The sequence below is a fragment of the Tachyglossus aculeatus genome, chromosome 1 (genome assembly GCF_015852505.1).
Source record: "Tachyglossus aculeatus isolate mTacAcu1 chromosome 1, mTacAcu1.pri, whole genome shotgun sequence".
NCBI classification, from domain to species: domain Eukaryota; kingdom Metazoa; phylum Chordata; class Mammalia; order Monotremata; family Tachyglossidae; genus Tachyglossus; species Tachyglossus aculeatus.
The window spans coordinates 138,078,276-138,103,322 of NC_052066.1; the positions used below are offsets into that span (position 1 = coordinate 138,078,276).

At 44.4% G+C, this 25,047-nt stretch overlaps 1 pseudogene; it reads left to right on the forward strand.

Moving 5' to 3' along the window:
- Positions 1-878: 878 nt before the first annotated feature.
- On the forward strand, positions 879-12,975 carry LOC119927325 (annotated as a pseudogene).
- Positions 12,976-25,047: the final 12,072 nt, after the last annotated feature.

The following is a 25,047-nucleotide window of genomic DNA, read 5'->3' on the forward strand; positions in this document are numbered from 1 at the left end:
TCCACATGTTTTGTTTTGTTGTCTGTCTTCCCCTTCTAGACTGTGAGCCAATTGTTGGGTAGGGACCATCTCTATATGTTGCCAACTTGTACTTCCCAAGTGCTTAGTACAGTGCTCTGCACACAGTAAGCACTCAATAAATATGATTGAATGAATGAATGAATGCTATGTGACTTTGGGCAAGTCACTTGACTTCTCTGGGCCTCAGTTACCTCATCTGTAAATTGGGGATAAAACCACGAGTCCCATGTGGGACAGGGACTACTGTGTCCAACCTGCTTAACTTGTATCTACCCTAGCGCTTAGAACAGTGCTTGACATATAAGTGCTTAACAAATAACATCAATAAGCCTCAACGTCCTTCAAAAAAGCCTCAGTGTGCTTCCTTTGGCTAGTAAAAACCACCACATTGTCACGGGAGCCAATTCAAAATGGCTTCTAAGAGGGCTTGAATGGAAATACAGTATATGAAGTTCTTGAATAATAATGAAAGTTGCATTCTTGAAGAATTCTGTGTCAACAAAAACTTGCTTTGCAGTGTTCATCCCAGGCGGGTGTGTGCGTGCAACAGTTTCTTCCAACACCCCTATCACATGATTTCTGATACACATTGTCAGAAGAAAGCTCCTTAATTCTGCCATCACATTTGAGCACAGCAAAGACATGTGCTCTGGCAGAAATCAGTGTACAGAACGAGTCGCACGGGATGTCCTGAACAGGAGAGATCACCACCTGCGAGCCACCGAATTGTGTTTTGCAACCTGTGAAAAGGAGCTCTCTGTTAAATGGAGAAAGTCACTGATAACATCAGACAGGATATTCCGTTAGAGCGCAAAAGCAAACCAAATAATTCCCCTGGCTTAGGGACATAAAAGAAAATGGGCTGTCGGCCGTTCGGTGGCATTGTAACTGTGCTGACTTACCTGGGTAAGAGCCAAGCGTGGTTCTAATCTTCTAAAGCCCGTTTCTTCTTGGGGAACAGCCAACCGAATTAGTAGAAAATCGTACCTGTTTCCCAGTATTTTCCAAATGAGGAAGCAGAAACCAACTCAGGCTTGTCCATGGGAAATTATTTCTTAGCGACAAGGCAAGGGATATTTTTTCTCATCCCACCATTTTCCAAATACTAGAGAAGAAAAAGAGAAATGCTCTGTGGCAAGGCCAACTTCTAGATGGTTTGTCAGCAAAAGGAATGTTGAAAATACTTCCTCCTGAGCTCGATGTGGGTGGGAATATATCTGCCAACTCTGTGGTATTGTATTTTCTCAAGTGCTTAGTACAGTGCTCTGCATATAGTAAGTGTTCAATAAATGCCTTTGATTGATTGATTTCACTGTCATTCAATTCTCCCATTTTGAATCGGGTGCAACATCATCAGACTGAGGTGTTATAATAATGATAACTGGGGTATTTGTTAACTGCTTATTACCTTATGCCATAAAAGTAGCATGGCTTAGTGGATAGAGCATGGATCAAGGGGGTCAAAGAGAGAACTCCGTTCTAATCCCGACTTTGCCAAATGTCTGCTGTGTGATCTTGGGCAGGTCACTTAACTTCTCTGTGCCTCAGTTACCTCATCTGTAAAATGGGGATGAGTGTGATCCCCATGTGAGACAAGGACTGTGTCCAACCTGATTAACTCGTATCTACCCCAGCACTTAGAACAGTGCTTGGCATATACTAAGGGCTTAACAAGTACCATAATTATTATTATTCTTATTATTATCTTCCAAGCCCTATACTAGGTGCTGGGGCAGACACCAAGTAATCAGATCAGACTCAGTCCCTGTCCCACTTGGGGTCCACAGTCTAAGGAGAGCAGATATTCAATAAACATTCATTCATTCAATCATATTTATTGAGCACTTACTGTGTGCAGAGCACTGTACTGAGAGCTTGGAAGAGTACAATATAAATATGATTGACTGACTGTTCAATCCCCATTTTATAGATGATGAAACTGTGGTCCAGAGAAGTTATAACTTGCCCAATCAAGATCACACAGCAGACGATTAGAACAGCAGAAGATTAGAACTCAGGTCTTCTTACACCCAGGCTTGTTTCTTTTTTTTTTTTTAAATGGCATTTGTTAAGTACTTACTATGTGCCAGGCACTGTACTAACTGATGTGTTTTTTCTAGCTGGCTGCCCCACTGGGGCCAAGGGAGCATGAAACACCCAGAAATAATCACACTGTCCTAGTTTCTGACCCATTTGTCTCATCCACATAACTTTACATACACTTCCAAAGACACTTTGTTTTTCAGTCAATCAATCAATGGTATTTATTGAGCGCTTACACAAGGAGCTTACTTTTTAAATGCAGAAGTCCTACCCACTGCTATCACCAAGTCTTCTGTCTCTTGTTCTGAGTCACCTGCCTTCTGGAAGGCAGAGCGAAGAACTCAGAGAGCCCTACTGAGAGTTCACCTCCTCCAGGAGGCCTTCCCAGACTGAGCCCCCTTCTTTCCTCTCCCCCTCCCTACCTCCTTCCCCTCCCCACAGCATCTGTATATATGTTTGTACAGATTTATTACTCTATTTTACTTGTACACATTTACTATTCTATTTATTTTGTTAATGATGTGCATCTAGCTTTACTTCTATTTATTCTAATGACTTGACACCTGTACACATGTTTTGTTTTATTGTCTGTCTCCCCCTTCTAGACTGTGAGCCCGCTGTTGGGTGGGGACCATCTCTATATGTTGCCGACTTGTCCTTCCCAAGCGCTTAGTACAGTGCTCTGCACATAGTAAGCGCTCAATAAATACGATTGAATGAATGAACTCAGTGAACTCACTGTGGGTAGGTAACCTGTGTCTACTAACTCTGTTGTGTTGTACTCTCCCCAGGGCTTAGAGCAGTGCACTGCACACAATAAGCACTCAGGAAATACCACTGATGGTTGATTGATTGATTTCTGCAGGAAACCTGCAATGCCTCAGTGCAAAGAAACTAAGCACTGTGCAGAAACACTAAAATCAATAGACATTGATTTATGAGGCATTATTGCCACACTATTAGATGTCAGTGAGTCTACAGCAGGGTGTAGAGAAGCAGGGTGTAGAGAAAAGAGCACAGGCTGAGGAGTCAGAGGTCATGGGTTCAAATCCTGGCTCCACCACTGTCAGCTGTGTGACTGGGCAAGTCACTTCACTTCTCTGGGCCTCAGTTCCCTCATCTGTAAAATGGGGATGAAGACTGTGAGCCCCCTGGGGGACAACCTGATCACTTTGTAACCTCCCCAGCACTTAGAACAGTGCTTTGCACGTAGTAAGTGTTTAATAAATGCCATTGTTATTATTATTATTCCATTCCCAACTCTGCCCCTTATCTGCTATGCGACCTTGGGCAAGTCACTTCACTTCTCTGGTCCTGCATCTGTGAGCCCATGCGGGACAGGGACTGAATCAAAATTGATAAGCCCAGCGCTCAGTACAGTGCCAGGCTCATAGTGAGCACTTAACAAATACCATACAAAATTTTTTTTAAAGTGAAAAGAGGAACTTGAAATGAAGATGGCTATTCCGGTTCAGGCCGAGGCCTCAACTCAGGGCTGGAGGGTAACAGGACAGAAAAGGAAATGAAAAACTAAAGTAACCAGGTACTAATCAGAATTTGAGGTGCCAAATTCAGAATCCCAGATGATCTTTGTCCAATATGAAGTGACTTCAAAAACACCCCTAAAATCGCATCTCCTCCAAGAGGTCTTCCCAGACTAAGCCCTTTATTTCCCCATCCTCCCTCCCCTCTGCATCAACTATGCAATTGGCTGTGTATCAATCAATCAATCAATCCATCAGTCAGTCAGTTGGATTTTTTGAGTGCTTACTGTGTGCAGAGCACTGTTTTAAGTGCTTGGGAGTGTACAATATAGCAGAGTTGGTAATTAATTTAATTTTTGGTATTTGTTAAGCACTTACTATGTGCAAAGCACTGTTCTAAGCAGTGGGGAGGATACAAGGTGATCAGGTTGCCCCATGTGGGGCTCACAATCTTAATCCCCATTTTACAGATGAGGTACCTGAAGCACAGAGAAGTAACTTGCTCAAGGTCACACAGCTGACAAGTGGCGGAGCCAGGATTTGAACCCTTGACCTCTGACTCCCAAGCCCATTCTCTATCCACTGAGCCACGCTTATGTACCCATGTGTATCCATTAATCACTTTGATAGTCACCCCAGCTCCACAGCAGCAAGCTCCTTGTGGGCTGGAATTGTGTTCACCAACTCCGTGGTATCGTTCTCTCCCCAACATTTAGTACAGTGTTCCGTACACAAGTGCTCAGTTAATACCATTGATTGACCAATAGATTGATTTGCTCCTACGAGTCATTCTCCCTATTTTTTTAACTTCTGGGACCCACCCTCTCCTCAAGGATCAGTTTGTGAGCTTCATATTTAGGTTTTGATTTCTGCAGTGCTGCACTTTGTAGGGTTTATTAACCCGCTGAAGTGATACAACTGATTGTTACCAAACCACCGACCAGAACTCTCCTCATCTTCAAAGTCCTTCCAAACTCATATCTCCTCCGGGAAGCCTTCCCTGACTAAGTGCTCATCTCCCTACCTGATTCTCCCTTCCTTCTGCTCCACTTGGGTCTGCACCTTCAAAGCACGCAGGTACGAAGCAGTATGTCCCAGTGTATAGAGCACAGGCGTGGGAATCAGAAGAACTTGGCTTCTAATCCCGGCTCTGCCACCTGTCTGCTGTGTGACCTTGGCCAAGTCACTTCACTTCTCTGGGCCTCAGTTCTCTCATCTGTAAAATGGAGAAGACTATGAGCCCTATGTGGGACAAGAACTATGGAATTACAGATGGGGAACCTGAGGCCCAGAGAAGTTAAGTGAACCATCTGTGATTACCCAGTTACTCCAGCACTTAGAATAGTTCCTGGCACATAGTCAATGATTAACAGCGTGGCTCAGTGGGAGGAGCCCGGGCTTTGGAGTCAGAGGTTATGGGTTCAAATCCTGGCTCTGCCAATTGTCAGCTGTGTGACTTTGGGCAAGTCACTTAACTTTCCTGTGCCTCAGTTACCTCATCTGGAAAATGGGGATTAGGACTCTGAGCCCCCCGTGGGACAACCTGATCAACTTGTAACCTCCCCAGCATTTACAACAGTGCTTTGCACATAGTAAGTGCTTAATAAATGCCATTATTCTTATTTACAAATACCACCATTATTATTATTCTCCCCACCTCCATCTTTAAAGCACTTATGCACGTAAATTTATACTCTGTGGCTTCTCCTACCTGTAATTTACTTTAACATGTTTCTCTCACTGGAGTGCAACCAACTGGAGGGCAAAGATTGTCTCTACCCTACTCTATTGTTGTACTCTCCCAAGGGCTTAGCACAGTGCTCTGCATACAGTAAGCTCTCAAGAAATACCACTGTTTGATTGATCGATCAGGGACATAGCCAAGGGAGAAGTGTTTTTTTATGGTATTTGTTAAGTGCTTACTATGTGTACTAAGCTCTGGGGTAGATACGAGTTAATCGGGTTGGACGCGGTTCCTGTGCCACTTGGGGCTCCCAGTCTCAATCCCCATTTTGCAGATGAGGTGACTGAGGCTCAGAGAAGTGAAGCAACATGCCCAAGGTCACACAGCAGACGGGTGGCAGACCCTGGATTCAAACCTAGGTCCTTTTGACATCCAGGCCCTTGCCCTATCCACTAGGCCATGCTTCTTCACTGCAAAAATCACCCCCTTAACCTTAACTTCAATCTCAAACCATATCTCCATCCCTAACCCTAACCCTGGAAGCAGCATAGTGTAGCGGGGTGGGGATCAGGAGACTTAGGCTCTAGACCCAGTTCTCCCACTGGCTTGCTGTGTGACATTAAACAAATCACTTAACTTCTCTGGGCCTCAGGTTCCCCATCTGTAAAATGAGGATTATTAACAATACCTCCTTTTCCCTTCCTTACAGGGATGTTATGAAGATAAAATGAGATAACTGTTGTGAAAGTGCTGTGGAAAGATGAAAGCACTCTACCAATCCCAGTTATTGGCACTATTACTATACTGCTTCTTATTAGCATCCCCATCTAGAGAAGCAGCTTGGCCCAGTGGAAAGAGACCAGGCTTGGGAGTCAGAGGTTATGGGTTCTAATCCCGGCTCCACCACTTGTCAGCTGTGTGACTTTGGGAAAGTCACTTAACTTCTCCGTGCCTCAGTTCCCTCATCAGTAAAATGGGGATTAAGACTGTGAGCCCCCCGTGGGACAACCTGATCACCTTGTAACCTCCCCAGCGCTTAGAACAGTGCTTTGCACATAGTAAGCGCTTAACAAATACCATTATTATTATTAGGGCAAGTCACTTGACTTCTCTGTGCCTCAGTGACCTCATCTGTAAAATGGGGATTAAGACTGTGAGCCCCGTGGGACAACCTGATCACCTTGTAACCTCCCCAGCATTTAGAACAGTGCTTTGCACATAGTAAGTGCTTAATAAATGCCATCATAATTACTATTATCTGGCAGATGGCATGCAGAGACCAGCTGGGAAGGAGGTGGTTGTCCCAGAGAGCTGGGGTTTGAGCCTCTGAGCATCTCTGTTAATGAGACTCAGCCTTTAGAAGGAGCAGGGCCCCCCTTTACTGAACTGCCTCTTCTGAGGAAACATGTCCAATGTGCAACAGGGATCATCGCTGTTGATAATAATAATAATGATGATGGCATTTGTTAAGCGCTTACTATGTGCAAGGCACTGTTCTAAGTGCTGGGAGGATACAAGGTGATCAGGTTGTCCCACGTGGGGCTCACAGTCTTAAACCCCATTTTACAGATGAAGTAACAGGCACGGAGAAGTTAAGTGACTTGTCCAAAGTCACACAGCTGACAAGCAGCGGAGCTGGGATTAGAACCCATGACCTCTGACTCCCAAGCCTGGGCTCTTTCCACTGAGCCATGCTGCTTCCCCGGGATCTGGTTGATCCAACCAGACCCATTTATAGCCCATCACTTTACCTCTTGCCAAGGCAATGGGTGGGAGGGAACTAGCGCTTAGTATGTGGTAGAGTCCCGGGAATTCCAGGGTCTCAGGGAATGGCTTGAAATGCCTCGGTTTTGTCTGGGCTTCTGATTCCCCTCAGATTCCCCTAGCTACCATTTTCAGGGGAGAGGTGGTTTCTGTCCATTTAATTTTTTTTAAGGGCAATTGTTAAGCATTTATGATGTGCCAGGCACTGTACCCATCACTAGGATAGGGTACACGTTTATCAGCTTGGACACAATCCCTGGCCCGCATAGGGCTCACAGCCTTAATTCCCATTTTACAGACGAAGTAACTGAGGAACAGAGAAGTGAAGTGACTTGCCCAAGGTCACACAGCAGACAAGTGGCAGAGCGGGGATTAGAACCCAGGTCCTTCTGGCTCCAATAGGCCATGCTGCTTCTCTAATTCTCACAGGATCTCAGCTGATAGCTTATATCAGGCATTTCATCTGTATTTGACACTCTGAACTACTTCACAGATCAATCATTATTGGACTGTGACTCTCAATGCATAGCAAGAGAAATAACACCTAGTTCATTCATTCATTCATTCAATCATATTGAGCACTGACTGTGTGCAGAGGACTGTACTAAGCGCTTGGGAAGTACACGGCAACATATAGAGACAGTCCCTACCCTACAACGGGCTCACAGTCTAGAAGGGGGAGACAGACAAAATAACAAAACATGTGGACAGGTGTCATGTCATCAGAATAAACAGAAGTAAAGCTAGATGCACATCTTTAACAAAATAAATAGAATAGTATAGCAAAATAGTAAATATTCATTCATTCACTCAATCATATTTATTGAGCACTTATTGTCTGCAGAGCACTGTACTAAGCGCTTGGGAAGTATATGTACCTAGCGGAAAGAGCATGGAGATGGGTGTCAGAGGACCTGGGTTATAATCTTGGCTCACCATTTGCCTGCTGTGTGACCATGGAAAAGTCACTTAACTTCTCTGGGCCTCAGTTCACTCACCTGTAAAATGGGGATGCAATACCTTTTCTTCCTTCTACTTTAGACCGTGAGTCCCAAGTGGAACAGTGACTGTTTTTGACCTGATATACCCAGCATGTAGAACAATGCTTGACACATCATAAGAGCTTAACAAATATTATAATAATAATAATAACAAACCTTTCCGAATGCGACTGGGAGGGTGGGGGATGGCTCCCAGCCAGAAGTCACTTTCTAGGGACCAAGAAGTAGGTCCTAAATAATCCATCAATAATCCCATTAATTAAACACTTACAATAAAGAAAGGACCACACCAAGCACTGGGAAGAATCCTGGGAAATTAATTCGGATCCAATCTCTGGCTGCCAAAGATTTGCAGTCTAGAAAGCAGTGCGGGAAGTCAGGAAGGACAGCCATACAGGGAAAGAGAACAAAAAGAAAATAGTCTCAAATACGTAATATCAAAGCAACAACAACAGTACCAAGTAACAGCTGGGTGCCGATTAGAAGAATTAGTCTTTAAACTCCTTGGATCTTCTCTTTCCCAGCACTTAGTACAGAGGTCTCTGCACAATAAATACTATTTATTAATAAATACTATTACTGCAAGCTTGCCTTTAGGCTGCAGGCTCTTTGTGGGCAGGGAACATGTCTACTAACTCTGTTACACTGTACTCTCCGAAGCGCTTAGTACGGTGCTCTGCACAAGGTAAGTGCTCAATAAATACCATTGATGGATTGATTGGTTGATATTACTACTCCTATTTTTACTCTTCAGCCCTCCAGTATTGCTTACCTAAATCAATCAATGTTATTAATTAAGCACCTGCTGCGGGCAGAGCGCTGTACTAAGACTTGGGAATATGCAGTAGAAATGAGTAGATAATGATCCCTCGCTTCATGGAGCTTGCAATCTAGCAGGGGAGACAAACACTAATGTAAATCAATCAATCAATTGTATTTATTGAGCGCTTACTGTGTGCAGAGCACTGTACTAAGAGCTTGGGAAGTACAAGATGGCAACATATAGAGACGGTCCCTACCCAACAGTGGGCTCACAGTCTAAAAGACTGTAAATGACAGATAGGAGGAAATTGTAGAGGATAAAGGCATGCATATACATGCTACTGGGGGTTGTCAGTACTCAAGTGCGAAGGTGGTATAGAAGTGCTAAAATGGCAGTTGGGGGAATATAAAGTGGGGAGACTAACAGACAATCATAAAAAGGCCTTGTGGAAGAGACGTGATTTTAGAAGGGCTTTGATGATGTGTCAAGAGAGGAAGTTCCCAGCAAAATGGAGTGAAGGAGAGAGGGAGGGAGGATAAGAGCACAAGGTTGGAGTCTGAAGAGATGAGAATAAGATGGAGCGAGTGAGTTAACTTGAGAGGAATGAGGAACGCGAGCCGGGATGTAGTGTGAGAAGAGATAGGATAAGTATTGGGGAGAGAGTCGACTGCCTGAAAGCCAGCAGTTAGGAGTTTCAGCTAGATGAGAGGAATAAATGACCATTTTTGAGGAGCGGGGGGATGTGGGCAGAAAAAAAAGGGGTTTTAGAGAAATGATCCATCAGCAGAGTGAAGTATGGACTGGAGAGAGGAGAGGCAGGAGATGAAAAAGGAGGCAGATGCAACATCTGGGATATTCAATCATTCATTCAAATTTATCGAGCGCTTTCTATGTGTGGAGCATTGAACTAAGCGCTTGGGAGAGTACAGTACAATAATAAACAGACACAGTCCCTGCCCACAATGAATTTACAGTCTACAGTGTGGTCCGGTGTGGTCCATTTGGACGGAGAGGAAGGGCAGATTCATGAAATTCTGTGGGGGAGTAACCGACCTGTTTTTAGGTGAGAAGAAATGGGTGTGTAAGAGGGTAGATTTTAAAAGCAGGTGGGTGATCTCCTCTTGAGCCATCCTGGAGAAGGCTGAGAGAAGTGGATGTTGGGATGGGGAAAGTTGGACAGGTGAGGAGGGACTTCGAGGGGAGCTTATGCCTGCTGATTTGGATTTTATCAACAAAGTCTCTGTCAACAGGGACAAGAGAGTGGTGAGCTTAACGGCTCAGAATAATTAATGGGGGTACTGGATATGGGAACCTGCAAGAAGAAGTAGCGTGGCTCAGTGGAAAGAGCTTGGGCTTTGGAGTGAGAGGTCATGAGTTCAAATCCCAGCTCTGCCACTTGTCAGCTGTGTGACTTTGGGCAAGTCACTTCACTTCTCTGAGCCTCAGTTCCCTCATCTGTAAAATGGGGATTAAAACTGTGAGCCCCCCATGGGACAACCTGATCACATTGTAACCTCCCCAGTGCTTAGAACAGTGCTTTGCACATAGTAAGCACTTCAGCAGTAAGAAGTTCAGCTTTATCCATCCCCAATATACTTCCCTGTTTATTATCACGGTTTTATCATTCAACACCAGTAGCATGCTGCTTTAGTAAAACACAGAGTGGTGAAAAATACACCGACCCATTTAAACTTGGCCGAAGAGACTTGAAAAATCTATATGAAGATATTAAAAAGGAATTACTCGTATCTACAACAGAACTTAAGGAAATGTGTGAATACTACTTTGATGGAAGAGGAAAAGCCTTCTGACCAATCATTGTAGTGCTAATGGCTCGAGCGTGCAATGTTCATCATTATAACTCCAGAGATGTGCAAGCAAGTCAACGCACCATAGCCTTAATCGCAGAAATGATCCACACTGCTAGTTGGGTTCATGATGATGTTATTGATGATGCAAGTTCTCAAAGAGGAAAACACATAGTAAATCAGATCTGGGGTGAAAAGAAGCTTCTGTGGCTCTGGCAAGAATTGGAAATACAACTATTGTATCCGTTTTAACTCAAGTCCTTGAAGACTTGGTGCATGGTGAATTTCTTCAGCTGGGCTCAAAAGAAAATGAGAATGAGAGATTTGCTCACTACCTCGAAAAGACCTTTAAGAAGACCGCAAGTCTGATAGCCAACAGTTGTAAAGCAGTATGGATGTTCTGTCTTTTCCTTAGTTAATTATAAGCTTCAGATAGGAAGAACTACTAGTTTCACTAGTTAAGTCCCCAGAAAAACTTTCAATAACATTTTTAAGATAAAATCAAGGGTTTTTTTTTTAAGGTAACACAGCATTAATTCCAAATCCCAAATCCTCTCTAGAATTCCCTCTCCACAAATAGGTGACTTTTACTTTTTCTTCACTTTTCTTTTTTCATTTTTCTCCCTGTTCTATAAGCAGATGTTAACCCTCACTCTTACTATCACTAGGTCCACTGTAGACTCCCTAAATTGACACACAATTCTCTAGTATTTTGCGTACTAAAAAGGAAGACAAATCTCAGGACAGTTTTAGGAAGAAGCATTATACTTTTTGCTTGACCTCCTTGATTAGGAAACACTTGGCACGTTTTTTTTAACACCAGTCAGATTTACTGTTATGGGATAAGTGTGTTTTGTCTTTACACCAAGTCAAGGAATATGATTTAGAAAGTATGGTCCATTCTATAATACCTTTCATTAGGTTGAGATAGAGCTGATCATAGCTCTATCAAGAAGCGTAATTCAAAAAGAACTAGAAGAAAACAGGTGATGTGTGCCTAAGAGAGTAGGTTGTAGGCCAAGTGGATAGAGCACGGGCCTGGGAGTTGGAAGGATCTGGGTTCAAATCCTGGCTACTCCACTTGTCTGCTGTACAACCTTGGGCAAGTCATTTAACTTCTCTGAGCCTCAGCAGTAATCACATCTGTTACGTTGGGGATTAAGACTGTCAGCCCCATGTGGGGATTGGACTGTGTCCAACCTGATTAGTCTTGTATCTACCCCAGCACTTAGTACAGTGCCTGGCACATAGAATGAAGTTAACAGATACCATTGGGAGAAAAAAAGGACACCAGTTGCCTCGAAGTTTGAACTGTGGAGACAAAAAGAAATGAACAGTGCTCAATCTGGGAAGCAGCATAGACTGGTAGAAAGAAAAGGGGCCTGGAAATCAGAATCAATCAATCAATCAATCGTATTTATTGAGCCCTTACTGTGAAGACCTGGGTTCTAATTCCGGCTCTGCCACTTGCCTGCTAACCATAAACAGGTCATTTAACTTTCCAGTGCTTCAGTTTCTTCATATATAAAAGGGGGATTCGGTACATGTTCACCCTCCTACCCAAGACTGTGAGCTCCATGTGTGACGGGATTGTGTCTGCTCTGCTTATCTTGTATCTTTGTGCTTGGCACAAAGTATGCACATAAGTTCCAATTAAAATAATAGAATTATGTATTATAAATTATAATAATTACTGTTGTCATTATTATGGGAGTACCTAAAACATGCCCAAGTAAAAGAATTGGCTTTTGGGATGGGTTGGTGTTCCTTGCACTTGTTCCCAGATCAGCAGTGCTTGTTTGTGCTCAGTAGTGACTGAAATTAGTAGGTTGGAGCCCTGGCTCCAATTATGAAAATAAAAATGCAATCCATATTTTAGATTAATAAGTATCTAACACATACCATACTCTAGGATGCTCTTTTAAGTAAATTAATCTTATAAATCAAACACTATTTTCATTTAAATTTGTTACAGGTTTAAAGCATAAAATTATGTAATCACTGAACCCCCAAGCACCTCCATTTACAAATCTTATAGATCAATGGTAGAAGTTCTGAAAGTTTGGACATTTTTCTTCCCCATGGCATTCGGGTACGATCTCATAGGTTCCTTCCCCAATCTCACACACATCCCTTTAAAAAAAAAACGTCACGGGAGCTGAGAATACAGCCTCACAATGCGGAGGGGCCCTAGTGCTACCCTATTCATTTTTTTAAACCATTTTGATTCTGATTTTATTGTGTCCGGTGCCTGACAAGAGAAATTTAAAATTCAGTGAACCCTTCCACGTATTAAAAATGTGTAAACCTAAGTTCAGGAATACTAGAAAAAGTGTCCGCTTCAGGAGAGAAGCAGAATCTTCCAGTATTAGGTATATTTAAATATCATTTGAACTACATTTTCTAAAGGTTCCATATTTTAAAAGAAATTGTAGTCTCCTGAAATCCTTTTAATCTCAAAATGTCTGGAGCAAAAAATTTAGGATTATCATGATCTGCACGCAGTAAGCGCTCAATAAAACAATTGAATGAATGAATGAATGTCTCCCCCTTCTAGACTGTGAGCCCACTGTTGGGTAGGGACCATCTCTATATGTTGCCAACTTGTACTTCCCAAGCGCTTAGTACAGTGCTCTGCACACAGTAAGCGCTCAATAAATACGATTGAATGAATGAATAAATGCCATAAAAAAGAAGTAGTGTTGTTGAGGAGAAGAGAAGACGGTGGGAGTTAAAGCAGGAAAGGGTGAATTGGAAGTGGCTGAAACTGGTCTGGTGCCTGGGCACGCCCAGGAGCAGGGGAAGACTGCAGAGTGGACCTGGACCTGGGGGCTGGGGGGTCGGCAGGATGGAGGGAGGGCAACAAAGGGGCCATGAAGGGGCAAGGGAGTCTAATTTGGCCAAGAGGTGCAGTTGAGGATGGTGACTTGTGCAGTATCTAAAGCACAGCAATCTCTCCTGTATTTTCAATGCTGAAAGAGGTACTGAGTGTCAGTGAATCGTGTTTAGGGAGTGCTTATTGTGTGCAGAGCACTGTACTAAGCTTTCAGGAGAGTACACTATAATACTATAACAGACACATTCCCTGCTCACAATAAACTTCCAGTCTAGAGGGTCTGGACACACATTCATTCATTCATTCAATAGTATTTATTGAGCGCTTACTGTGTGCAGAGCACTGTACTAAGCACTTGGGAAGTACAAGTTGGCAACATATAGAGACGGTCCCTACCCAGCTACGGGCTCACAGTCTAGAAGGGGGAGACAGACAACAAAACCACACACACACACACACACACACACACACACACACACACGCGCACACATATGCAGGCAAGTGGCACATCTTGAAGGCACATCTCCTTCAAAAAGCCTTCCCTAAGCCCTTCTCTCCTCTTCTCCCACTCCCTTCTGTATTGCCCTGACTTGCTCCCTTCATTCACCCAGACAACACTTCTGTATATATCTGTATGTTAATGTTTATCTTCCCCTCGAAACATTGAGCTCATTGTGGACAGGGAATGTGTCTGTTCATTGTTATATTGTCTCCCAAGCACTTAGTACAGTGCTTTGCACACAGCAAGCGCTCAATAAATGATTGAATGAATGACTAAACGAATGAACATGCACACACACACGCCTACACACTCCAACATTTTCAATGCTGAAATAGGGAGTGTGTTTGTGTGTCTATGCACAGGATAGTTGTCCTTTGTTTTTGAAGATGACTTTGCTGACCTCGGAGGACCTAACAATACCAGGGAGTGTGTCTGAAGAGATGATATGGCTGAGACCAACACTCACTTCTACGTAGTTTGCACGTGGGTAGATCTTCGCAGAGCTAATGGTTTGGCCCCCTCCGTTTCCGAGCTTCTCCCTCAATCCCAATCTTCACAAAGTCTCTGCTCTCCCAATTGCCCACGAGGCAGGTTCGTCTATTGCTGGCATCTCCCACGTCACGTTAAGATCTTTTGTGTTCACAAAATGGGGAAAGGATGATTTGGGGAGGTCCTGGGACTTGGGGTGGGAAGGAGAGAAGTCCTGAGAGGGAAAATTAAGATTCCAAAATAAAAACTTTGGAGTGTTTAGGACAGTGCCTGGCATTCGTAAGTGACAAATACTATATGAGGGCTGGAAAAAGCTGGAGATCCATTGGAAGGGAATGTGGCCACTTTCTGTTGCATCATCATCATCAATCGTATTTATTGAGCGCTTACTATGTGCAGAGCACTGTTGCATCAAGAGATACCTCTCTCCAGAGCAGGAGCTACTGCTGATTTCCCACCAAGGGCCAGGTGGGCAATGAGAAGGGCCACCCCTCTAGTGGAGTCAGTGTCACCTTCCATCCCAATCCCTGGGCTATTCTGAGGCAGTCGCAGCAGTGATTTTCCATGTCCAAGGGTGGCCCCTCTGTTAGCCTGCTGGGTGACTTCTCTGGGCCTCAGTTTCCTCATCTGCAAAATGGGGATTCGATACCTATTCAATACCCTCTAGACCGTAAGCTCACTGGGGGTAGGGAATGTGTCTATTATGTTGTTATATTGTATCTCCAAGCGCTTAGTACAGTGCTCTGCACATGGTAAGTGCTCAATAAATATGATTGACTGACTGACTGATGGAGTCAGTGTCACCTTGCCTCCCTATCCCGGGTTATTCTGAGGCAGTCACAGCAATGATTTCCTATGTCCCAGATGGGACTCAAGAAACCCTTTCAGATGGTGAGCAGTGAGGCCTAGTGGACAGATCACGGGCCTGGAATCCCAGGTCCTCCACTTGTCTGCTGTGTGACCTTGGGCAAATCACTTCCCTTTTCTATGCCTCTGTTACCTCATCCGTAAAATGGGGATTAAGACTGTGAGTCCCACATGGGACGTGGACTGTGCCCAAACTGATTAGCTCTATCTATCCCAGAGGAGACTGATGCAGGAAATAATAAACCAATAAAGCAGACTGTTTCTAGGACCAATGGGTTCTGGCATCTAGCTTTCTGCCCAATTCCTTCTCTTGGCTCCTCCTCCTTTGTTTGTTTGTTTATTTAGGGTATCTGTTAAGGACTTACTATGTGCCGGGCACTGTGCTAAGTGCTGGGGTAGATACAAGCTAGCCAGGTTGGACGCAGTCCATGTCCCACGTGAGGCTCACAACTTTAACCCCCATTTTACAGATAGGGTAGCTGAGGCAAGCTGCTTAACTTCTCTGTGCTTCAGTTACCTCATCAGACTCTTTTCTGACCTCCCAACCTCCCACCTCTCTCCACTTCAGTCCATACTTCACTCCGCTGCCAGATTATCTTTCTACAGAAATGTTCAGGGCATGTCACCTCTCTCCTCAAAAATCTCCATTGGTTGCCTATTCACCTCCGTATCAAACAAAAACTCCTCACCCTTAGCTTCAAAGCTCTCCTTCACCTTGTCCCTTCTTACCTCACCTTCCTTCTGTCCTTCTACACCCCAGCCCACACAATCTGCTCCTCTGGTGCTAACCTTCTCACTGTGCCTCAATCTCGTCTGTCCCACCGTCGAACCCTGGCCACCTTCCTACCTCTGGCCTGGACTGTGAGCCCACTGTTGGGTAGGGTCTGTCTCTATATGTTGTCATCTTGTACTTCCCAAGCACTTAGTACAGTGCTCTGCACACAGTAAGCGCTCAATAAATATGATTGAATGAATGAGTGACCACCCTCCCTCCTCAAATCTGCCAAACAATCACTCTTCCCCGTTTCCCAACCCTACTGAAGTTTCACCTCCTCCAAGAGGCTTCTCAGACTAAGCCCCCCCTTTTCCTCAACTCCCCCTCCCTTCCGCGTCAACTCACTCCCTTTGCTCTTCCCACCTTCCCCACCCCACAACACTTATGTATATGTGCATATATCTATAATTCTATTTATTTATAATGATACTTGTTTACTTATTTTGATATGTAGGCTGTTCATCACCTCGCCCTCTCCTACCTCACCTCCCTTCTCTCCTTCTCCAGCCCAGCCTGCACCCTCTGCTCCTCTGCCGCTAATCTCCTCACCGGGCCTCGTTCTTGCCTGTCCTGCCGTCGACCCCCGGCCCACGTCATCCCCCTGGCCTGGAATGCCCTCCATCCGCACATCCTCCAAGCTAGCTCTTTTCCTCCCTTCAAGGCCCTACTGAGAGCTCACCTACTCCAGGAGGCCTTCTCAGACTGAGCCCCCTCCTTCCTCTCCCCCTCTTCCCCCTCACCATCCCCTCTACCTTACCTCCTTTCCCTCCCCACAGCACCTGTATATATTATATATATATATATATATATATGTTTGTACATATTTATTACTCTATTTTATTTGTACAAATTTATTCTATTCATTATATTTTGTTAATATGTTTTGTTTTGTTCTCTGTCTCCCCCTTCTAGACTGTGAGCCCAATGTTGGGTAGGGACCATCCCTATATGTTGCCAACTTGTACTTCCCAAGCGCTTAGTACAGTGCTCTGCACAAGTAAGCGCTCCATAAATATGATTGAATGAATATGTAGATATCTACAATTCTATTTATTTATATTGATGCTATTGATGCCTGTTTACTTGGTTTGATGTCCGTCTCCCCCCTTATAAGCCTGGTGTGGGCAGGGATTGTCTTTGTTGCCGAATTGTACTTTCCAAGTGCTTAGTCCAGTGCTCTGCACACAGTAAGTACTCAATAAATACGACTGAATAAATGAATGAATTCAATAAGCCCCACCTGACTCTCCCTTTAATAATCAAAAGGTAGAGGGCAAGTCTCTCCCCACCACCTTACTGGGTACTTGACTGGCCCGTCAGCATCATCAGAACTCTTGGTCTACCCACGTCCATCTTCAGAGTCATGTTTCTCGGCCCAAGTGGATCTGAGTGGCCTAGCAGAAAAAGCATGGGTCCGGGAACCAGAGGACCAGGGTTCTAATCTCGACTCTTCCACGTACCTGCTGGGTGGCCTCAGGTAAGGCACTTAACCTCTCTGTGCTTCAGTTCCCTCATCTGCAAAATGGGGATTCAATACCTGTTCTCCTTTCTGCAAGTCATGTGAGACCTGATGATCTTCTATCTACCTCAGGGCTTAGTGGACTGCTGGAACATTGTAAGTCCTTAACAAATACCACAGTTATTATTATTGTTATTTTCTCCCCTGCCACCTACACTAGCTAGGAAGAGCAAGGCGGTTTGTGGATTCTTTGAGTGACCTCGCATTATCGTGTCACTTCTAGACTGTGAGCCCACTGTTGGGTAGGGACCGTCTCTATATGTTGCCAACTTGTACTTCCTAAACGCTTAGTACAGTGCTCTGCACACAGTAAGCGCTCAATAAATACGATTGAATGAATGAATGAATGTTAGGAGCAGGTAGGGACTGGGGCATCCCAAACTACCTTGCTCAGACTTTGAGACCTCATTCAGATCTCTGTAATTCTCTTAGCTGTAATCTCTTTTAATGTCTAGCTCCCTCCACTTAATGAGAAGCAGCAGGGCTTAGAGGATAGAGCACAGGCCTGGGAGCCAGAAGGATGTGGGTTCTAATCCCGCTCCGCCAGTGTCTGCTGTATGACTTTGGGCAAGTCACTTCACTTCTCTGGGCCTCAGTTTCCTCACCTGTAAAATGGGGATTAAGACTGTGAGCCCCGTGTAGGACAAGGGACTGTGTCCAACCTGATTATCTGGACCTCCCCCAGTGCTTAGAACAGTGCCTGGCACATAGTAAGCACTTAACAAGTACCATAACTATAATTATTGTTATTGTCGGCCCCTTGAGGACAGGGATCAGGCCTACCTGTAGACAGTAGGTTCTTTATAGGCAGGGATTATATCTACCAGTTCTGTTGTATTGTATGCTCCCAAGCACTTAGTCCAATTCTCTGCACACAGTAAGCATTCAATAAATATCATTGATTAATTGATTCATCATCATTATCATCAATCGTATTTATTGAGCGCTTACTGTGTGCAGAGCACTGTACTAAGCGCTTGGGAAGTACAATTTGGCAACATATAGAGACAGTCCCTACCCAATAGTGGGCTCACAGTCTAAAAGGGGGAGACAGAGAACACAACCAAACATACTAACAAAATAAAATAAATAGAATAGATATGTACAAGTAAAATAGAGTAATAAATATGTACAAACATATATACATATATACAGGTGATATGATTGATACAATTGATATGATTGATATGGTGATACAATTGATTGATGATGAAGTCTATTGTATTTTCCCAAGTACTTAGTAAGCACTGTGCGCACAATAAACATTAATACCACTGATTGATGATGACCAACTCTACCCAATCGCTTAGTACAGTGCTCTGCACACAGTAATAATAATAATAATAATGGTATTTGTTAAGTGTTATTATGTGCCAAGCACCATTCTAAGCACTGGGGTAGATACAACATAATCACAGTCTTCATCCCCATTTTACAGATGAGGTAACCGAGGCCCAGAGAAGTTAAGTGACTTGCTCAAAGTCACACAGCTGACAAGTGGTGGGGCTGGGATTAGAATTAGTGACCTCTGACTCCCAAGCCCATGGTCTTTCCACTAAGCCACGCTACTCGTAAGCATTCAGTAAAAACAGTTGACTGCTTGATTGACCAGCTCTCTATTGCATTCTCCCAAGCACTTAGTACAGCGCTCCGCACATGTGAGTGCTCAATAAATAATATCATCGATGGCTTGATTGATAGATTGAGTTTGAGAACCTCAGACCAGCAGGCTGAAGATTAGGAGAAGTAGCTAGGCTTAGTGGATAGAGTTTGGGCCCGGGAGTCAGGAGGACCCGGGTTCTAATCCCAACTCTGCCATATGTCTGTTGTGTGACCTTGGGCAAGTCACTTCACTTCTCTGTAAAATGATGATTAAGACTGTGAGCCCCCTGTGGGACAGGGATTATGTCCAACCTGATTAATTTGTATTTACCCCAGCACTTAGAACAGTGCTTGGCACATAGTAAGCTCTTATAGAGTACCACAATTATTACCATAATTATTAATTGTTATTTGCAGCTCCCAGTGGGTAGTAAGAGCTTAACAAATACCATAATTACTGCCATAATTATTAATTATTTTTCACAGATCCCAGGAGGGAAACCCAGACAGAAAGCAAGAGGCAGCAAGAGGAGAAAAAAAAAAGAAACCTCAGTCAAGCAGCAGGAGGATATCCTCTATCTCCAAGTCACTGAGATGAGATCGCAATCCTTCAAAGGGCCGGTAACGCTGCGTGTGGGGACTTAATAAGAACTCAGTGCTGGCTAGCCTACTACATTGATCTAGTGAAAGAAAAAGTGCTTCCACCGCCCTGCTCCAGCCAAACCACAGATCTTTGGCAGCTCCCAACCTCAAAGACAACAAAGACACATTCAAAGGCTCAGACGGCTTTCCTGGCACCGTACACCTTTAGCTGAGGCAGTCAGTCACGCTATGCTCACTCGTTAGTCTAGGAGTCAGGCACAGCTAATATACTAATGGCTGAGGACACTGAGAATCCTCCCAACAGCAAGAGGGATGGGGTTTTATGTCCCCACACCCTTCCAACTCCCCTCTCTGACAGAGAGATAGCCGGAGAGCGCAGTGAACCCTTCTCTCAGTGGAGCAATAACTCCATGTTACCTCCGGTGGCCTTTCCTTAGTCTTGAAGCTAATAATAATTGTGGCATTTGTTCAGCATTTCTCAGTGCTAAGCACTGGCTAGATACAGGATAATTGGCTCGGAAACAGACTCTATCCCACAAGAGGCTCTTAGTAGACGAGGGAGGGAGAAAAGGTGTTTTATCTTCATTTTACAAGTGAGGTAACTGAGGAAGAAGTTAGGTGATTTGTCCAAGGTCACACGGCAGGGCAAGGGGCAGAGCCGGGATGAGAACGCAGGAGAATCCTAACTGTGAGTCCCATGTTCTTTCCACTAGACTATGCTGCTTCTCTACAGGGCTCTTCGGTTTGCTTTCTTCTCTCTTTTATTATGGGAGGGAATTCCTTTGTAACTGCCCAGGACATGTCTGCCCCACACCAGCACTGATGGTTTCCTTACCTCGCAGAGTCAGTTAATAATTAAACTTGACATCTGTGCTGGGACCTTAAACTCATCTGAGAGGTGCCTCTAAATTAATCAGGTGGGACATAGAAATGCACAGAAATAATTCTACCCAGGAATACATGAAGGGAAATGAACACATGAACTAATACCACACATATACACCGACCGCCCCCCCCCCCGCACCAGATATCTACACACACGTGCTTTCACATGCACAAACACACTCACATGTACACACAGGTTCACATAAACACCCACATGCACACACTCATTCACACTTGTACCAACCCACTGGTTTGCAGACAAATATGCTCGTGTATACTTCCACACCCACACTCTCACACACAAACACACACACACACAGTCAAGGGAGAGCACATTGCCTAGTGGAAAGAACAAGGGACTGAGAGACAGGAGACGTCACTTATGATCCTAGTTCTGCTACCGGTCTGCTGTACGATCTCTAGTAAGTCGGTATGCCTCTTTGGCAAGTGCCTTTGTTCCCTCATCTGTAAAATGGGGCTCTGCTGGCCCCGTCCCCTTGTAAAATGGGGGTAAGGTACCTGCTATCCCTACTTCTTAGACTGTGAGTCCTGTGTGGGACAGGGACTGTGTCTATTCTGATTATTTTGTAATATTAATAATAATTCTGGTAAGCACTTACTGTGTGCCGGGCACTGTACTAAGTGCTGGGGTGGATACAAGCAAATTGGGTTGGACATAGTCCCTGTCCCACATGGGGCTCACAGTCTCAATCCCCATTTTACAGAAGAGGAAACTGAAGCCCAGAGAAGAGAAGTGACTTGGCCAAGGTCACACAGCAGACAAGTGGCAGAGCCAAAATTGGAACCCACGACCTCCTGATTCTCAGACCCGTGCTCTATCCACTACACCATGCTGCTTCCCCTCAGCACTTAGTAATGATAATAATGGCATTTGTTAAGTGCTTACTATGTGCCAAGCACTGTTCTAAGCTCTGGGGGGGATACAAGGTGATCAGGTTGTCCCACGTGGGGCTCACAGTCTTCATCCCCATTTTACAGATAACTGAGGCACAGAGAAGTGAAGTGACTTGCCTGAAGTCACACAGCTGAGGTGGTGGAGCCGGGATTAGAACCCATGACCTCTGAGTCCCAAGCCTGTGCTCTTTCCACTGAGCCATGCTGCTTGGCAACTAGGAAGCATTTAATGAATAACATAATTATCATGATTATGTAGACAGACACTTACTCACATAAATGCACACATACAGGCATACTGTTGAACATTCAAACATCCATGCTGAGCAGGTACTTGAGTTTAGTGAATAGGGTCTGACATTTGGGCTTGCGCCCTGACTCTCGCCTTCTTTTCCAGGACCACCTTGGAGTTGGAAGCATTGCTAAGGAGGCAGGAGACTAGAGCTTCTCCGAGTCCCTGAGGAGACTCTGGGGCCAGCAAGCTTATTTGTGTTTCTGGAGTTTCAAAATCATTTAAGAGCAATGTCAGACCCCCACCCTCCCTTTCCCCTTCCACTGCCCTTCCTGCTTCTCTGATTTTCCTACTCCTCTCCACTATGACTGACAAGGGCTTCCTCTGTGGCTCCCCTAAGATGGGGAGGGATAAAAGGTCATCTCAGTGGAAAGAGCCCGGGCTTTGGAGTCAGAGGTCATGGGTTCGAATCCCGGCTCCACCACAAGTCTGCTGTGTGACCTCGGGCAAGTCACTTCACTTCTCTGAGCCTCAGCTCCCTCAGCTGTAAAAATGGGGATGAAGACTGTGAGCCCCACGTGGGACAACTCGATCACCTTGTAACCTCCCCAGCGCTTAGAACAGTGCTTTGCACATAGTAAGCGCTTAATATATGCCATTATTATTATTATTATTATTATCTGGCCCCTTCCCCTTGACTCCAGACATGTGAATGATGGCTATTCAGGTCAGTTTCCTTAAAGCTCTCCCAGGATGGAGACTCCACCCCCTCACCCATTGTCAGTCAGTCAGCCAATTGTATTTATTGAGCACTTACTGTGTGCAGAGCACTGTACTGAGCTCTTGAGAGAGGACAATACAACAATTAACAGACACATTCTCTGCCTAAAACGAGCTTACAGTCTAGAGGGGGAGAAGAGTCTAGAGAGGGAGAGGAATGGCCTACCTATTGCTCTGTGGGCAGACAATTCCCTTATTTGAGGACCCCATGGAGGGAGGGGATGGGCTCTGGCCTTTCCAGACTCAGGGGAAGGACAGAACTGTCCTTGAAATATAGGACAGATCTGAAGAATCTTCTCACTCCCAGTCCTACTGAACTTCATCCTGTCTCTGAGGTCTTTGTTTTCTAATTTATCTAATTCATTGTGGTCGCTTTAAATTTTATTCCGACTTCCACAGGCTAAGAGTCTTGCCCAATACGGTGGTCTCTGTGCAACGGGTGAGACGATGCACAACTCCATCCAAGTCTTGGAATAAATTTATCTGTGGTAGGAATGTATTCATTCAGAAGGACTGATTCAGAAACAGTGAGGCCCAGTGGATAGAGCAGGAGCCTGAGGCCCTGGGTTCTAATCTTGCTCCGACCCTTGGCAACTCACTTCACTTGGCTGCCCCTTGTTTGCTGGGTGACCTTGGGCAAATCACTAAACTCTTTACATTCATTCATTCATTTATTCAATTGTATTTATTGAGTGCTTACTGTGTGCAGAGCACTGTACTAAGCACTTGGGAACTACAAGTTGGCAACATATAGAGACAGTCCCTACCCAACAGTGGGCTCACAGTCTAGAAGATCAGTTTCTTCATCTGTAAAATGGGGAAATAGCTGTTCTTCCACCAACCTAGACTATGAGCCCCATCTGGATCAAGGACTCTGTGTCTGACCTGATTATCTTGTAACTACCCCGGCGCTTAGGACAAGGCTCGGCACATAGGAAGTGCTTAACAAATACCAGAATTATTATTATTATCATCATCCCATTCAGCATATCGATCCAGGTCGTCACTAAGACATTGATAACTACCCTCTGGGTCCCATCTCTGAGTCAGCTTGAGCTCACCTAATGATATTATGGTTAAGAACATACTTTATGAGATGTCATATGGGAACTCACTGAAGTTTATAAGGATTGTTTAACCTGTCTCCTTAACACAGAAGCCAATTACATTGACCTATATCCTATATATGGCTCATCTTCTCAAAGTGTACTCAGCACACATCTTTCCACTCTTCAAAAACTTCCATTGGCTTCATTCATTCATTCGTATTTATTGAGTGCTTACTGTGTGCAGAGCACTGGACTAAGCGCTTGGGAAGGACAAGTAAGCTTTCCATGTCTCCACATCAAGCAAAGACTCCTGCATGTTTAGCTTCAAGGCTTCCTGCCAACAGTCCATTCTGGATGTCTTCTCTCCTCTTCTGCTTCTTCCCTGCAATCTCTCTTCATTCCTCTTCAACTAACCTTCGAACAGTACCTCACTCCTGAGTTTATGCCATTAATAATCATAACTGTGGAATTGGTTAAGTGCTTACTATGTGTCAAGCACTGTCCTAAGTGCTGGGGTAGATACAAGGTGATCAGGGCCCACCTGGGACAGCACAGTATGAGTAGGAGGGAGGGCAGGTACTGAAAACCCATTTTGCAGATGAGGGAACTGAGACACAGAGAAATGAAGTGACTTGCCCAAGGTCACACAGTAGACAAGTGATGGAGCTAGTACTAGAACCCAGGTCCTCTGATTCCCAGGCCAGTGCTTTCCACTAGACCACTACTGTTCCACCGGCCTTGCTCCCTCCCCTTCTGATATGACAGATAAAAACTCTCTTCAAGTTCAAAGCCTTTCATTCATTCATTCAATCATATTTATTGAGCACTTACTGTGTGCAGAGCACTGTACTAAGCGCTTGGGAAGTACAAGTTGGCAACATATAGAGACGGTCCCTACCCAACAGTGGGCTCACAGTCTAGAAGGGGGAGACAGACAACAAAACAAAACATATTAACAAAATAAAATAAATAGAATATGTACAAATAAAATAGAGTAATAAATATGTACAAACATATATACATATATACAGGTGCTGTGGAGAGGGGAAGGAGGTAAGGCGGGGGGATGGGGAAAGCCTTCTTAAAATCCCACCTCTTCCAGCAAGCCTTCCCTGATTAACTCCCCCAAAGCCCAAGTTACATTAACACACCAGTCACCTTAAGTACCTACATATTTATTTATACCCATCTTCAACTGCATTTATGTACATATGCATATGCAGATGTGCAGTTAGATATTTATTTAGATCACTGGATTTGTAAATACTTCTGTGTCAGCCTCCCCCATTAGAGAATAAACTCCCATGGGTGTAAAAAACTTGTTCCGTGGATCTTTCATACTTTCAAGTGCTAATCAGAATCAATAAATCAATCGTATTTATTGAGCGCTTACTGTGTGCAGAGCACTGTACTAAGCGCTTGGGA